General features: G+C 46.9%; 1 long non-coding RNA gene across 1 annotated transcript in view; it reads right to left on the reverse strand.

Moving 5' to 3' along the window:
• Positions 1-5,735, reverse strand: part of LOC148775219 (uncharacterized) — a 65,959-nt gene extending 60,224 nt beyond the window's left edge. Inside the window, exon 1 of the long non-coding RNA XR_016039299.1 lies at positions 5,405-5,735. This is a non-coding gene — a long non-coding RNA (uncharacterized LOC148775219). The remainder of the gene's footprint in view (positions 1-5,404) is intronic.
• Between the last annotated feature and the right edge of the window lie 11,614 nt (positions 5,736-17,349).

A 17,349-nucleotide genomic window follows, 5' to 3' on the forward strand; every position in this document is an offset into this window, starting at 1 on the left:
TTATAATAGCCAAGACATGGAAGCAACCTAAATGTCCATCAACAGATGAATGGATAAAGAAGATGTGGAATAGTACTCAGCCATTAAAAAGGATGAAATAATGTCATTTGCAGCAATATGAATAGACCTGGAGATTATCATACTAAGTGAAGTGAGTCAGACAGAGAAAGACAAACGTCATATGATATCACTTATAGTGGAATTAAAACAGAAGTGAAGCAAATAAATTTATCTACAAAACAGAAACAGACTCATAGGTTTAGAGAACAAACTTATAGTTACTGGTGGGAAGGGTGGTGGGAAGGGACTGATTGCGAATTTGGGATTGACATATACACACTGCGATATTTGCCAACAAGGATCTTTTGTATAACACAGGGAAATCTGCTCAATACTCTGTAATAACCTAAGTGGGAAAAGGATTTGAAAAAAAATGGATACATGTACATGTATAGCTGAATCACTTTGCTGTATACCTGAAACTAACAGTATTGTTAATAAACTCTACTCCAATAAAATAAAAATAAAAAATAAAGGAATGCAGACTCTCAGGCCCCACGGCAGATCTACCAAAGTGGAATCTTCATTTTAATGAGATCCCAGGTAACTTGCATGAAAATTAAATTTTGAGAAGGCCTGATTCTGGGGGAAAAAAAAAAAAAAACTCTGCAAGTTTTATAAGTTATCACTTACTGGTGATAATCAGTTTAAAGTCTTCTCTGTTAGCTTCAGGATATCAGGCCCCAAGTGGCTTGTTCCCCACTGTACTCCACTTTTTGGCTCATTCTGTGGCATAGAATAGGCACTCAATATTTGTTTAATTAATTAGTAAGCCTTATATCCTGTGTGACCAACCACACAGAGGGGAGGAAGAATAGATAGGTTAGTAAATTGACTTCCCAATGAGCCATGTGACCTACCTGGTAGGGGTACCATTGACCCCTGGTACAATGCCCAGTGCGGGTTTCCCCAGTGGCTCAATGGTAAAGAATCTGCCTGCCAATGCAGGAGATGTGGTTTTGATTGCTGGGTTGGGAAGATTCCCTGGAGAAAGAAACGGCAGCCCACTCCAATATTCTTGACTGGGAAATCCCATGGACAGAGGAGCCTTGTCAGGCTATAGTCCATGGGGTTGCAAAGGAGTCATAACATGACTTGGCAACTAAATAGCAGCAACAACAATGCCCTAACAGAGCGCTGCAGTGGTTCTCAAACCTCACTGCACATCAGGATCACCTGGACGCCTTGTTAAAACAGACGGCTGGACCCCACCCTCAGAGTCTCTCATTCACTAGGTCTGGGATGGGATGAGAATTTGTATTTCTAATAAATTTCTGGTGTTGCTGATGCTGCTGGTCTCAAGGATTCTGTCTTGAGAAGAAGGCCTAGACATTGATGGTGTCTGATTAAGTGTCTTCACATTTTAAATGCAGAGTAGGAGCCATTCAGAGAGACAGAAATATCAAATTGACAGTAAAACATTGTTGGACCAAAGCTTTAGGCCCTGGCTCCTCGTCAGGAGGCTGGGGCAGCCTGAGACAGGCCAAGGACAAGGGACCAATGGGCCGGGGAATGGGTGGTGCCAGTGGCCATGAGTTTATAATTTGGGGCTCAGAGGCAAGGCTCTCGATCCTGGCGTGGTCAGGATCACTCATGTGATTCCTAAAGTCTACAGTTTTCCTCTTCATGTCAAGATTCCTGAATCACCGAACTGGGACTGATTGTTCGCTGTGTCGGTCAGACAGCCACTCCAGGGCTATTCGGTAACAAACAGTAACAGTGACAACCACTCCCTTTATGTTAGGCCTTGTATGTGTGTTGTGCGTGCTAAGTTGCTTCAGTCGTGTCCGACTCAATACAACCCTGTGGACTGTAGCCCACCAGGCTCCTCTGTCCTTGGGATCCTCCAGGCAAGAATACTGGAGTGGGTTGCCAGGCCCTCCTCCAGGGATCTTCCCGACCCGAATAGGGATTGAACCTGTGTCTCTTACATCTACCTGCATTGGCAGGTAGGTTCTTTACCACTAGCGCCACCTGGGAAGCCCTCAGGCCTAATATATACACACACACACACACACATCAGTTCAGTTCAGCTCAGTTGCTCAGTCGTGTCCGACTCTTTGCGACCCCATGAATCACAGCACGCCAGGCCTCCCTGTCCATCAAACTCCCGGAGTTCACTCAAACTCATATCCATCAAGTTGGTGATGCCATCCAGCCATCTCATTCTCTGTTGTCCCCGTCTCCTCCCACCCTCAATCCCACCTAGCATCAGAGTCTTTTCCAGTGAGTCAACTTGTCGCATGAGGTGGCCAAAGTATTGGAGTTTCAGCTTTAGCATCAGTCCTTCCAATGAACACCCAGGATTGATCTCCTTTAGAATGGACTGGTTGCGTCTCCTTGCAGTCCAAGGGACTCTCAAGAGTCTCCTCCAGCACCACAGTTCAAAAGCATCAATTCTTCGGCGATCAGCTTTCTTCACAGTCCAACTCTCACATCCATACATGGCCATGGGAAAAACCATAGCCTTGACTAGATGGACCTTTGTTGGAAAAGTAATGTCTTTGTTTTTTAATATGCTACCTAGGTTGGTCATAACTTTCCTTCCAAGGAGTAAGCGTCTTTTCATTTCATGGCTGCAATCAGTATCCACAGTGATTTTGGAGCCCCCCAAAATAAAGTCTGACACTGTTTCCACTGTTTCCCCATTTATTTCCCATGAAGTGATGGGACCAGATGCCATGATCTTTGTTTTCTGAATGTTGAGCTTCAAGCCAACCTTTTCGCTCTCCTCTTTCACTTTCATCAAGAGGCCTTTGAGTTCTTCTTCACTTTCTGCCATAAGGGTGGTGTCATCTGCATATCTGAGGTTATTGATATTTCTCCTAGCAATCTTGATTCCAGCTTGTGCTTCTTCCAGCCCAGGGTTCCTCATGATGTACTCTGCATATAAATTAAATAAGCAGGGTGACAATATACAACCTTGACGTACTCCTTTTCCTATTTGGAACCAGTCTGTTGTTCCATGTCCAGTTCTAACCTGCATACAGGTTTCTCAAGAGGCAGGTCAGGTGGTCTGGTATTCCCATCTCTTTCAGAATTTTCCACAGTTTATTGTGATCCACACAGCCAAAGGCTTTGGCATAGTCAATGAAGCAGAAATAGATGTTTTTCTGGAACTCTCTTGCTTTTTCGATGATCCAGCGGATGTTGGCAATTTGATCTCTGGTTCCTCTGCCTTTTCTAATACCTGCTTGAACATCTGGAAGTTCACGGTTCACATATTGCTGAAGCCTGGCTTGGAGAATTTTGAGCATGACTTTACTAGCGTGTGAGATGAGTGCAACTGTGTGGTAGTTTGAGCATTCTTTGGCATTGCCTTTCTTTGGGATTGGAATGAAGACTGACCTTTTCCAGTCCTGTGGCCACTGCTGAGTTTTCCAAATTTGCTGGCATATTGAGTGCAGACTTTCACAGCATCATCTTTCAGGATTTGAAATAGCTCAATTGGAATTCCATCACCTCCACTAGCTTTGTTCGTAGTGATGCTCTCTAAGGCCCACTTGACTTGACATTCCAAGATGTCTGGTTCCAGGTGAGTGATCATGCCATCGTGATTATCTTGGTCGTGAAGATCTTTTTTGTACAGTTCTTCTGTGTATTCTTGCCACCTCTTCTTAATATCTTCTGCTTGTTTAGGTCCATACCATTTCTGTCCTTTATTGAGCCCATCTTTGCATGAAATGTTCCCTTGATATCTCTAATTTTCTTGAAAAGATCTCTTGTTTTTCCTATTCTGTTGTTTTCCTCTATTTCTTTGCATTGATCGCTGAGGAAGGCTTTCTTATCTCTCCTAGCTATTCTTTGGAACTCTGCATTCAGATGCTTATATCTTTCCTTTTCTCCTTTGCTTTTCACTTCTCTTCTTTTCACAGCTATTTGTAAGGCCTCCTCAGACAGCCATTTTGCTTTTTTGCATTTCTTTTCCATGGGGATGGTCTTGGTCCCTGTCTCCTGTACAATGTCACGAACCTCCGTCCAGAGTTCATCAGGCACTCTATCTATCAGATCTAGTCCCTTAAATCTATTTCTCACTTCCACTGTATAATCATAAGGGATTTGATTTAGGTCATATCTGAATTGTCTAGTAGTTTTCCCTACTTTCTTCAATTTCAGTCTGAATTTGGCAATAAGGAGTTCATGATCTGAGCCACAGTCAGCTCCTGGTCTTGTTTTTGCTAACTGTATACAGTTTCTCCATCTTTGGCTCCAAAGAATATAATCAATCTGATTTCAGTGTTGACCATCTGGTGATGTCCATGTGTAGAGTCTTCTCTTGTGTTGTTGGAAGAGGGTGTTTGCTATGACCAGTGCGTTCTCTTGGCAAAACTCTATTAGCCTTTCCCCTGCTTCATTCCGTGCTCCAAGGCCAAATTTGCCTGTTACTCCAGGTGTTTCTTGACTTCCTACTTCTGCATTCCAGTCCCCTATAATGAAAAGGACATCTTTTTTGTGTGTTAGTTCTAAAAGGTCTTGTAGGTCTTCATAGAACCGCTCAACTTTGGCTTCTTCAGCATTACTGGTTGGGGCATAGACTTGGATTACTGTAATATTGAATGGTTTGCCTTGGAAACAAACAGAAATCATTGTTGTTTTTAAGATTGCATCCAAGTACTGCATTTTGGACTCTTTTGTTGACCATGATGGCTACTCCATTTCTTCTAAGGGATTCCTGCCCACAGTAGTAGATATAATGGTCATCTGAGTTAAATTCACCCATTCCAGTCCATTTTAGTTCACTGATTCCTAGAATGTCTATGTTCACTCTTGCCATCTCCTGTTTGACCACTTCCAATTTGCCTTGATTCACAGACCTAACATTCCAGGTTCCTATGCAATATTGCTCTTTACAGCATCGGACCTTGCTTCTATCACCAGTCACATCCACAACTGGGTATTTGTTTCGCTTTGGCTCCATCCCTTCATTCTTTCTGGAGTTATTTCTCCACTGATCTCCAGTAGCATACTGGGCACCTACCGACCTGGGGAATTCCTCATTCAGTATCCTATCATTTTGCCTTTTGATACTGTTCATGGGGTTCTCAAGGCAAGTATACTGAAGTGGTTTGCCATTCTCTTCTCCAGTGGACCACATTCTGTCAGACCTCTCCACCATGACCTGTCCGTCTTGGGTGGCCCCAGACGGCATGGCTTAGTTTCACTGAGTTAGACAGGGCAGTGGTCCATGTGATCAGATCAACTAGTTTTTTGTGATTATGATTTCAGTGTGTCTGCCCTCTGATGCCCCCTCGCAATACCTACCGTCTTATTTGGGTTTCTCTTACCTTGGTCGTGGAAAATCTCTTCACAGCTGCTCCAGCAAAGTGCAGCCGCTATACCTTACCTTGGACAAGGGGTATCTTCTCAAGGCCGCCCTCCTGACCTTGAACGTGGAGTAGCTCCTCTCGGCCCTCCTGTGCCCGCGTAGCCACCGCCTCTTGGACGTGGGACAGCTCCTCTCGGCCATCGCCCTGACCTTGGGCGTGGGGTAGCTCCTCTCGGCCGCGCTTCTGTGTGTGGTCGGTTGCGCGGAGCCAGCATCTCTTGCGTCTGCGCCGCCGGCTCAGACACACACACACATACACATATATATATATATAAATTCCAAGGACAGAAGAGATTGGTGTGCTACAGTCCATGGGGTCGCAGAGAGTCAGAGTTGGACACAAGGAGCGACTAACACTCCCACTTCCACGTCCACAGTGACAAGCTGAGACTCCAGCCCGGGCCTTCCCCTTTGCTCCGTTTAGTGTCGCTCTCCTTTGCTCGCTTCTGCTTCGGCCAGACGAGCCCCCGCCTCTGCCTCTCTGCTGTGAACTTCCTCCCAGTCTGTGTCCCATTCTGACAGCCACCGTCTCAGAGAGCAGCTCTCTGGGCCTCAGCTGAAAGAAGCCCACTCTGTGATTCTGTTCTGTTCCTGTGTAATTCCACCTGCAGTTACACAGGCGGTGGTCCACCATGGCCTCAGCTCAGACAGCAATTCCAGCTGGCTCTATTCGACTCCTCCTATTGCTGCATCTCCACAGAGCTGTCCAAGCCTCATCCCCTTGGTTGAAAGGGGCCCCCAAGTGCTTGAGATGCATGAGAAGGTGGGGAGGTGTGTGTGTGTGTCTATGTGTGCGTGTCTGTGTGTGGGGACTGGCCCCCAAGGACAGCCCAGCCACTCCCTTCCCTGGCCCTTCCCACAGAAGGCGGCTGTCCTCTCCATCTGAAGACCCCCCTCCCCTCCCCTTTTCCCCACTGCCCCTCTTCTTGTTGCCGTGCTGTCTTCTCACTCTCCTCTCTCCAGGCCCCGGCTTATCTGGGTTCTTATCCAGGAGAAGAAAACAGACTGCAAGCTTCATGCATCCCTGAACAGTGTCTGCCTCCCCTCCCCCAAATGCATATCCACCTGAACCTTAGAATGTGACCCTTACTGGGAAAGAGTGTCTTTGCAGATGTAACTTAGTCAAGATGAGGTCGTATTGGTGTAGGGTGGGTTCTAAATCCAGTATCACTGGTGTCCTTATAAGAGGAAGGACATTTAGACACAGACACACAGGCCCACGGGGAGAAGGCCACGTGAAGACAGAGGCAGAGGTTGGAATGAGGCATTGATACACCAAAAAAGCCAAGGGTTGCCAGCAAACCCCAGAAGCTCGGAAGAGGTGAGGCAGAATTCTTCAGTAGAGACTTTGGAAGGAACTAGGCCCTGCCAATGCCTTGATTTTGGACTTCTGGCCTCCAGAACTGTGAGACAATGAATTTCTGTTGTTTTAAGCCAGCACCTTCGTGGTCTTTGTTACAGCAGCTACAGGAGACTAGTACACACCCAATAAGGCTCTAGGGCCCTGGAGGGCAGGAGCCACATCCATTTTGTTCACCTTCGAATGCTCAGCATCTCATAGCGTCTGGGGCATGAAACAGTCCAAAATAAACTTCTGTCAAGTGAAGACAGCTAAGCCTGAGCAAGTGTGACTGAGGTGGGAGGGAAGAGTGAGGACCGAGATGATCTGTTTGGTTCCACAGAGAGAAACGGCAGCAGGGGAGGAGTCAGCAATGGGATCCGCTCTTCCTTGCTGAGCTCACTCTCAGATGCTGAAATGACTATTTTTGGTGAATGCAAATCATAGCCGTGGCCAAACATCTCGAGCCCAAGGCTGCAAATGCGTGAGCTGAGCCAGGGTAACAGTCACCCGGGTTTATTTTTAAAGTAGCCACCCCTGACCTGCAGGCTCAGAGGCCTAAGACGCAGACTTCCCTGAGGGCCACCTGGCGTGGCCAGTTCTCCTCGCCTGAGGAAAGCCACAGGTTTCAAAATGGAGGCCCTCAGCTGCCCCCGCTACGTTGCTAGGGAATATCTCCCCTCCCATCTGTCACTGACACACTGACCACTTTCTGGCGTGTTTGACACCCACAGATCACAAGCTGTTGCTCTTGGCTTGCTTCAGTTTCTGGAATTAAATGATGCGTGCGAGTGTGTTCTGCACCCATGGGGTGCGGCTGCTGGGGCCAATGCTTTCCCCCCGAAGGCTGGAGCGCCTCCTGCTCAGCCCTCCGTCTTCCCGAGAAGGGCCAGGCAAGTGGTCTTCAGAACCGCTGGGCATAAGGGGTCTTCCTGCTGATTCAACCACTATCAGCAACCAGCTGTCCACGGGGACAACAGAGGTTGCTGGAGTTGGGGAGCCTGCTCTGTCTCAGAGTTCTTCCTGGGTCCTGGGTTAAGAATACATTTCTTGACGGCTCAATCAGGATTTAAAAAAAAAAAAAAAAACAGGGGAAAATAGTGTTAACCTGGTGGGACTCAGGGTAACTTTTTGTTTTTTATTCTCACGAATTGTATTTTCCTTTAGTCTTAGAGATAGAGAGAGAAAAGAAAAGAAAAAATAACATGTTTCCATGCTGGGCTTCATTGAAAGTCTTTGCATTGACCCACTCCCACCAGGAGAACCCCTGCAGTCTTATTGAGAAAAGTGAGCCCCAAAAGCCACATGTGTGATTCTAAAAACAGCAAGGAACGATGTCAATTTTTTACTGAAGTTTTCAAAGGGAGGGACCGGGGGTATCTATGATATTCCACACAGCATGACCTTCTTTAAAATTGTCCTTTGACACATCTTTCTTTTCCCCTCAGCTTCACCCCTCGCGTTGGCTTCTTCTCCCTTTATGATCCCCAGTTTCATGTCCTCCCAGTCTGTCTGCTCAAACTTGTAGCCACACTGGCTCTCGCTCCAGCTCCCTCCTCTTTCTAGTCTCTCCTCCTGTGGAAGACTCCTTCACCTGGGTAGCTCCCTCCACGTCTCTTATACAGAGTCGTTTGGCCTCTCTCAGCCTCTCTGATGGCCCCTGTACCTGTCACCCCACACAACCCAGTAGCTGAGCTCATTGAACTGATAGGCTGTCCTTCCTTCCTGAAAAGCATGTGGCTTCCCACTCACAGCAGAAACCTTTGGGGGATATAAACAGCCACACCTCTGGTTGACATACATGATACCAGAGAGTTCTAGGTGGTCCCATTTCACCCTCCCCACTTCCTGTGAGGTCAGAGAGCTAGAAAACGTGTGGTAATGAGATGGGAGAGATGATCAGGAGGACCTTAGCTCCAAGTCCATGAAAGGAGAGAGGGCTTATGAGGATCAACACAAGCTCACCCTGTGGAGCAGCTCCAGACATGGCCCTGCCCTCAAGGAGTTTGAAATACGATCGGGAGAAACATATATGAGACAGCTCTGGAGCAATTTCTAGAGCAAGTTGAGATAGGGATGTGTGCTAAGGGCCCTAAGAGTTCAGAAAGGCAGGTCGGCACAGTCTGGAGAAGTCTCAGGAAGCTTCAAGGATGGACCTAGAAGATGGGCGGAGTGTAACCAGGTGGAGGAGAAGGGAGAAGTTTTCCCGTTCAGGAGCATCAGTGCGAACAAAGACTGGGGGAGGGGGACGGTGACCCGTGACGGGCGACAGAAAGGACGGCCATCTGGCAAAATGGTCTGTTTCCCCATTGGCCACCACCCTTTTTGGCACCAGGGACTGGTTATGTGGAAGACAATTATTCCATGGCTAGGGGCTGAGGGGAGGAGGGTGATTTCAGGATGATTTAAGCACATTACACTTATTATAAATGCGCACATTTTATTTCTATTATTATTATTACATCAACTCCACCTCAGATCATCAGGCATTAGATCCCAAAGGTTGGGGACCCCTGCAATTCCCCAGGCACATACCTCAACCGGTCTCATTACTTTGAAGCTGTGTGTGTGCTTAGTCGTTCTTTGAGTCCCCATGGACTGTAGTCCGCCAGGCTCCTCTGTCCATGGGGATTCTCCAGGCTAGAATACTGGAGTGAGTTGCCACGCCCTCCTCCAGGGGATCTTCCCAACTCAGGGATCGAACCCAGGTCTCCCATATTGTGGGAGGATTCTTTACTGTCTGAGCCATCAGGGAAGCCCAAGAATACTGGAGTGGGCAGCCTATCCCTTCTCCAGGGGAACTTCCCTGTGCAGGAATTCAATTGGGGTCTTCCACGTCGCAGGCGGGCTCTTTCCCAGCTGAGTTACCTGGGAAGCCCATTTTAAAGCTGAACCTGAACTATATCTCTTCTGGACCTTCTCCTGTTCCCACCTGTAAGGAGACCTATGTTCTGGCGGGCAGGCAGCATCTTCCATTCCGTGCCAAGGACTGAGGTTCCTGGACTGGTGTTTAGGTTGGTTGATTGGCTCTGAGCATGCATTTCCCCAGAGCTAGACATGGAGATTAGCCTAGGTGGAATAAGACTGAAACATGTGTGTGTCATGAGCTGGGGCTGAGCTTTAACATGAATTATTTTAACATGATTGTGGTAGGGAAACCCTGAGCAAGTAAGAAGCTTCATGAAAAATTAATATTTTTCAAATGAGTTGTTTTAGAAATTCATAGATATGTCAAATTTCTACCATATTCCGTGAGAAGTTGGTGAGAAATTCTACCTGGATGTTACACTGACAGTTAGGCTCCTTGAATGCCCTAGAAGTACTAATGGTAACCCCGAACCCCAGCTCCTCCAGAATTCAGAACCAGAAGCGTGAGATCTGCTGGGGTTTCAGCCACACAGCAGTGGAGGAGAGACAACCCCAGGCTTCGCTGTGGATGGGGCTGGGGCTGCATCTACCATCTTTAGGATGTGAGTATGTGTGAACTTAGCCGAGGTCCAGGCAGCCACCATGGCTAGGTGGCCAGGGGACAGAGGACCACGTGAGAATCAGGTGAGGAGAAATATGCAAAGGCAGGCAGGTAACTGGGGCATGTTTCAAGGAGTTAAGCTTATGCCCTGCACGACCTTAGGCACTGCCTGGTGGGTCTGAAAGCAGCATCTAATACTCTAAAGAAGGGTCTGGAAGTGGTTGTTTGTTTGTTAGGCTGCACAGTGCTGGCTAAGATCCAGAAACAGGGCCTCAAACTGTCTAGGCAGGTTGATATAGAATCCCAGTCTTGTGAGCTGAGCCAGTGTGGCCAGGACCTAAAATGGTGTGATTCAGATGGTTCACGTGTGGCCAGGAGTCAGTTACCTTCCCTCTCTCCTTTCCTCCCTCCCTCCTTGTTCCCTTCTCTCTCGCTCTTTCTTCCTACTCTTTCTCTCATTCATTCACACTATGTGTCAAGCCATTTCCTAGGTGATGAGCGCGCCATGATGAACATGATTCCTACCCTTCTACCCTTATGGAACTTATACGTGTGGGGCGGAGGTATACACATGGTTACATTTGTAATGATATGATTATAGACAGTGTTCCAAAGAGATACAGCTTTTAACAGCGTCAAGAGGGAACCTAATCAGATTGGGGTGGGGCGGGGTCGTGGGGAGCTCAGCAAGGCTTCTCCTGGAAGCGGTGAGAAGTCAGCCAGGCAAAAGGGATGACGGGGATAAGAAGAGGAAGAGTGTTTTAGACAGAAGGACGCACCAGTGCCATGTCATCAAGTCAGGCAGGAGGATGGCTGATTCTGGGGACTTGCTGGAGAGAAGGAGCAAGTGGGATGAGGTGTGAGACAGTAGGAGCGGATCACTGGGTGCAAGCCTGGGGCTGTTCTCAGTGGGCTGGGCCGCCAGTGCCTCCGTGTGGCGCTGAGCGTCTGGGTATTAGAAATGCTAATAACACCTCTCTCATGAAGCGCTTTCTATGTGCTACATGCCTTCCGTGCCCCATGTGATTCACCCCCCCCGAGAAATTAGTCCAGTTATTTTCCCGTTTTACACATGAGAAAAACAAAGAGTAGAGACCTCAATGGATACACCTGATCTAAGGCTACACAACCAACATCCGAAGGAGCTTAAACTTCACCCACGACCTGCCTGATTGCAAAACCCTTGCTCTGGAGACTTTCCCCTGCTTTCTTTTGGCATCAGTGACTCTTGCTGAGAGGGACTGGGGAGGCCATCTCCAAGCTAGCTCCTCTACACCCTGAGAAGCGTGGAGAGGAGGAAGTAGGATGAGGGGCAGGGTGCTGGTAGCTCTGGCTGTAGTAGAGAATTATGGGGGAAAACTCCAGGGGTGGGGGTGGCAGGGATGCACCGAGCTGGCTCATGTGCATGAATCATTCACAAGTTGAGGATGAGTCAGAGGCCGGCTGCACTGTTACGGAAGTAGTGGGCCGGGTGTGGACCCAACCTGTAGCTGGGTTATTTCTCTTACGGTGACATCATGAACCGGGGAAGCCAAGCCAACTTTGGGTGGGGGGGTGATTTTCAAGTGGAAAAGTATCTTCTCTAAGGCTTAGAGTTGACTTTGAGCATCATGGAAGAAAGATGCACTTTAGAGAATTTATTAATATGAAGTCCTTGACCAGATATGGCCGAGGCCAGGACATCTCACCTGCAGAAGAAACTTGGCACTCCATTCTGTGAGCTGGTCACACAATCCCTAACCAGCCCCTGGAGAAGATTTAAAATCAGTTCAGTTCAGTTCAGTCGCTCAGTCGTGTTCGACTCTTTGCGACCCCATGAATCACAGCACACCAGGCCTTCGTGTCCATCACCAACTCCCGGAGTTCACTCAAACTCATGTCCATTGAGTTGGTGATGCCATCCAGCCACCTCATTCTCTTTTGTCCCCTTCTCCTCCTGCTCCCAATCCCTCCCAGCATCAGAGTCTTTTCCAGTGAGTCAACTCTTCTCATGAGGTGGCCAAAGTATTGGAGTTTCAGCTTTAGCATCAGTCCTTCCAATGAACACCCAGGATTGATCTCCTTTAGAATGGACTGGTTGGATCTCCTTGCAGTCCAAGGGACTCTCACTAAGATAACTCAGGGACTTCCTGGCAAATCTTTATGCCTATGATTCAGAGAGAAATCCCAAACCCCTTGAGTGCAGTAGAGTTGAGAAAAACTCTGAAACTGGTGAGACAGGTAGCAAAAGGCTCATACACAGACACACACACACACAAAACAGTGTAGAATTTAGGAGAAGCAAAATAACTTTCCTTCTTGGAACTAACTCTCCTACCTTGACTATGACCAGGGTGGGATGTTCCCCTATAATTTTCAGGATGTCTGACTGTGTGGACAGGATGTTTTCCATTTCAGCTTGACCCTAGTATCAGTGATCCAGGTAAATTCCGGTTCAAACATCAAAAGGTAGAATTGTCATGGAACATTTGTCCTGCAAGGGACATTCATTTATTTGTGCAATCAAAACTTCTAAGAAAAGTATTAATACCAAGCATTTCTTTAGGCCTGTTATCTCTAATGGTCCTTGGACTATTCCAACCCTTGCAGCTAAGATTAGGAAGTCTTCGTTAATAATACCATATCATATACTTGAAAGTTGCTAAGAGAGCAGATTGTAAATATTCTCATCATAGAAAAGAAATAGTAATCACATAACATGAACCTTTGCCAACAAGGGTCCATTTAGTCAAAAGGCTTCCCTCGTAGCTCAGCTGGTAAAGAATCTGCCTGCAGTGCAGGAGACCCGGGTTCAATTCCTGGGTTGGGAAGATCCTCTGGAGAAGGAAATGGCAACCAACTCCAGTATTCTTGCTTGGAGAATGCCATGGACAGAGGAGCCTGGCAGGCTACAGTCCATGGGGTCACAAGAGTTGGATACGACTTAGTGCCTAAACCACCACCACTACTACGGTTTTTCCAGTAGTCATGTGGATGTGAGAGTTGGACCATAAAGAAAGTTGAGCACAGAAGAATTGATGCTTTTGAACTGTGGTGTTGGAGAAGACCCTTGAGAGTCAATCCTAAAGGAAATTAACCCTGAATAGTCATTGGAAGGAGTGATGCTGAGGCTGAAGTTCCAATACTTTGGCCACCTGATGTGAAGAACTGACTCATTGGAAAAGACCCTGATTCTGGGAAAGATTGAAGGCAGGAGGAGAAGGGGGATGACAGAGGATAAGATGGTTGGATGGCATCACCGACTCGATGGACATGAGTTTGAGCAAGCTCCGGGAGTTGGTCATGAACAGGGAAGGCTGGTGTGCTGCAGTCCATGAAGTCACAAAGAGCTGGACACGACTGAGCAACTGAACTGAACACTATGGAGGTGTTAGCTAACACTATGGGGGTAATAATTTTGCAACTGAAAAAAGTTTAGGAAATCATCTTGCCCAAGGTCGACGGTTAGTAGTTTCTTCTGTGGCTAGCAACGATCGGGGTTCCTTTCCTTTTTTTTCAGCAAGGACCAGGTAGAGATTATGGTGAGAGGAATCTCTGAGCATGAGGGAGTCTCTGTACTGACTTAGGAGGTGGAGATCCAGCTTGAGAAGGCAGTGCGGTCCATGAGGAGGATCTCTGGCTCTCCCAGTGCAAATCCATTTTCTAGGTGTGACCTCTGGCCAGGACTCTCACCTCTCCTTGAGCCTAGGTTTCTTGCCTGGAAAATAGAAACATTAGATCTTCCTCATTGCATTTTTGTGAGGATTAAATGAAATAATAAGCAACAAAATTGAGGGCAAGTTTTAATGATCTTATATATAATTTTTTGTCCATTGCACATTTTCCAAAACATGTAGATATTAAAAACATAATCAGATATCTTTTTAATTAAAGAAAAGTAAGGAGATTAATGTGTCTAAAGTTTTTACTACTGTGCCTGGCACAGAGAAGGTCAACACAAACCTAACTGTTGGACGACCCCTAGGACGCAGGCCTGTCCAAGCAAGTCTGGGGATGCAGAAGGGCAGCCCGCTTGGGCTCTATTTGCATGAGGTTACTCCTGCAAGAGAATTTGTGCTAAAGGAAGAGAACTGACATTCCCAAATTAGAGCAAGGGTTGTAGGTCAAAATAGGTTTCTTTTTCTCTCTTGCTTACCTTTTTAAAGTTTTTGGTTTATTTTTTTTTATTTAGTTTTGGCTGTGCTGGGTCTTGATGGCTGAGTGTGGCCTTTCTCTAGTGGCAACACGGGGGGCTACTCTCTAGTGTGCAGACTTCTCTTGCTGTGGAGCACAGGCTCCTGAGTAGGGGCTCAGCAGTTGCAGCGTATGGCAGTGTAGTTGCCCTGTGACACATGGAATCTTCCCAGACCAGGGATCGAAACTGTGTCTCCTACTTTTGCAGGCAGACTCTTAACCACTGGACCACTAGAGAAGTCCCCAAAGAGGTTTCTAAGCAGAGCCCTGTGTCTGTCACATAGACTGACCACTCCCTCTTACCCAGGGCTCCCTGCCTTATCCTTGTGGACTCTTGCCTGAGATCTAGGGGAGGGAGTGACAAAACTGCAAAAACCATTTCCTAAAATCTGCTAGACTTTGAGGGCTTTAGGCAGCCTGGTTTGTAAGCTTTTAACCTGCTGTACAACAGGGGAACAGAAGGGGACTTCCCCTTCTGCACCCACTGGGGTGTCTGCTGGAGAACAGGGCACCCGGAACTGAGATGGTGTCTTGGTGCAGTAACCCACAAGGCAGGCTTTACTGGAGGAGAGAGGGTAGGAGAGAAACAGAAGCCACGTGTACCTGAGGGGATTACCTAGGCACACCTGGGTCATTTTTCTAGGGATGTTAGATCTATTTAGGAAACATTTATTGAAGACCTCAGAATGTTACTGAGTGGTCACCTGAGGCATACAGCCTGGGAGCTGGGTCATGTGCTTGGGGAGGGGGTGGTCTTGAGGGGCTGAGGCCTGGCCCTGATGGTTGGCAGGTAAACAAACAGGTGTGTCTTATTTTCCTCTACTGTGTCTTCCTTGTGGCCTTAACAACCGCTTTCAACAGCTGTGCTGTGCTATGCTGACCTTAGTTGCTCAGTCATGTCCAACTCTTTGTGACCCCATGGACTGTAGCCTGCCAGGCTCCTCTGTCCCTGGGATTCTCCAGACAAGAATACTGGAGGTTTTGGGTTTTTTTTGCCATGCCCTCCTCCAGGAGATCTTCCCAACCCAAGAATTGAACCCAGGTCTCCTGCGTTGAAGGCGAATTCTTTACCGTCTGAGCCACCAGAGAAGCCCTTTCAACAGCTGCTGCTGCTGCTGCTAAGTCACGTCAGTCGTGTCCGACTCTGTGTGACCCCATAGACGGAAGCCCACCAGGCTCCCCCGTCCCTGGGATTCTCCAGGCAAGAACACTGGAGTGGGCTGCCATTTCCTTCTCCAGCTACCCTTTAACAAATGCTGCCAAGGCAATACTTTAGGGGAATGAGCTCAGGGAGAGCAAAAGATCCTCCCCCTCTATCTCAGCTGTGTGTGTGCTAAGTCTCTTCAGTCGTGTCCAACTCTATGTGACCCTATAGACTGCAGCCCACCAGGCTCCTCTGTCCATGGGATTCTCCAGGCAAGAATACTGGACTGCGTTGCCATGCCTTCCTCCAGGGGATCTTCCCAACCCAGGGATTGAACCCAAGTCTCTTATAGTCTCCTGCATTATTGACAGGCGGGTTCTTAACCACTAACATCTCCTGGGAACTCCCCTATCTCAGCAAGATGCTTTTAAAGTTCATGTTTTAAAAAATCATGGTAAAATATATACTGTTGACCCTTGAACAACACAGGTTTGAACTGTATGGGTCCACTTACATGTAGAATTTTTTTCAGTTAATACATATTACAGAACTATACGATACACAGTTGGATGAATTTGCAGGTGTGGAATGGTGGATTCAAAGGGCCAACTGTAAAATTACACAAAGATTTGAAGATTTTCAACAGTGCAGGGGTGTGGCACCGCTCATCCCCGTGTTGTTCAAGGGTCAGCTGTATATATAACATAAAATTTGCCATTTGAACCACTTTTCAGTGTGCAATTCAGTGGCATTAAATCATGAAGATTTTCCCTAATGTTCTTCTAAGAGTTCACAGTTCTAGCTCTTAAACATAGATCATTATTCCATTTGAGTTAATTTTTGTATATGGTATAAGGTAAGGATATGATACTATCTTGATTTGTACCCTGCAACTTTGCATAATTTCTTTAGCTTTAGTAACTTTCTTTCTTATGGATTCTTTGAGATTTACTACATAGAATAATGTCATCTGCAAATTAGATAGTTAACCTCTTCCTTTCCAATTTTGATAACTTTTTTTTTTCTTTCTTTGCCTAGTGTCTCTGGCTGGAACTCCCAGTACAATGCTGAATAGCAGTGGTGAAAGTAGCCCACCTTGTCTTATTTCTGATCTTAGGGAGAAAGTCCTTCAGTCCTTCCGTCTTTCATTATTGACTATATTGCTGTTAACTGTGGATTTTATCACACTGATAACTCTACTTTTTATCTGAGAATATCTTAATTTTTATCTCAATTTTGAAGAACAATTGTGCAGTATATGCTGCTGCTGCTGCTGCTAAGTCACTTCAGTCGTGTCCGACTCTGTGCGACCCCATAGACGGCAGCCCACCAGGCTCCCCCGTCCCTGGGATTCTCCAGGCAAGAACACTGGAGTGGGTTGCCATTTCCTTCTCCAATGCGTGAAAGTGAAAAGTGAAAGTGAAGTTGCTCAGTCATGTCCGACTCTTAGCGACCCCATGGACTGCAGCCTACAGGATCCTCCATCCATGGGATTTTCCAGGCAAGAGTACTGGAGTGGGGTGCCATTGCCTTCTCCAGTGATAAGGCATAGAATTCTCAAATGACAGGTTTGTTGGTTGGTTTTTTTTTTTCCCAACACTTTAAATATATCATCCCATTACCTTCTGGCCTCCATGGTTTCTGATGAGAAATCAATAATTCATCTTATAAAGGATCCCTGGACCTTGATGAGTTCTTCTCTCCTGTAACTTTCAGCATGCCGTTTTTTCTTCTTAGGTACATGGATTCATATTTCTAATCAAATTTGGAAAGTTTGTGGCTATTGCTGCTGCTGCTGCTGCTGCTAAGTTGCTTCAGTCGTGTCCAACTCTGTGCGA

This window comes from Moschus berezovskii, chromosome 16, assembly GCF_049115385.1.
Source record: "Moschus berezovskii isolate FMDL1 chromosome 16, NW_MosBer_1.0, whole genome shotgun sequence".
NCBI lineage: Eukaryota > Metazoa > Chordata > Mammalia > Artiodactyla > Moschidae > Moschus > Moschus berezovskii.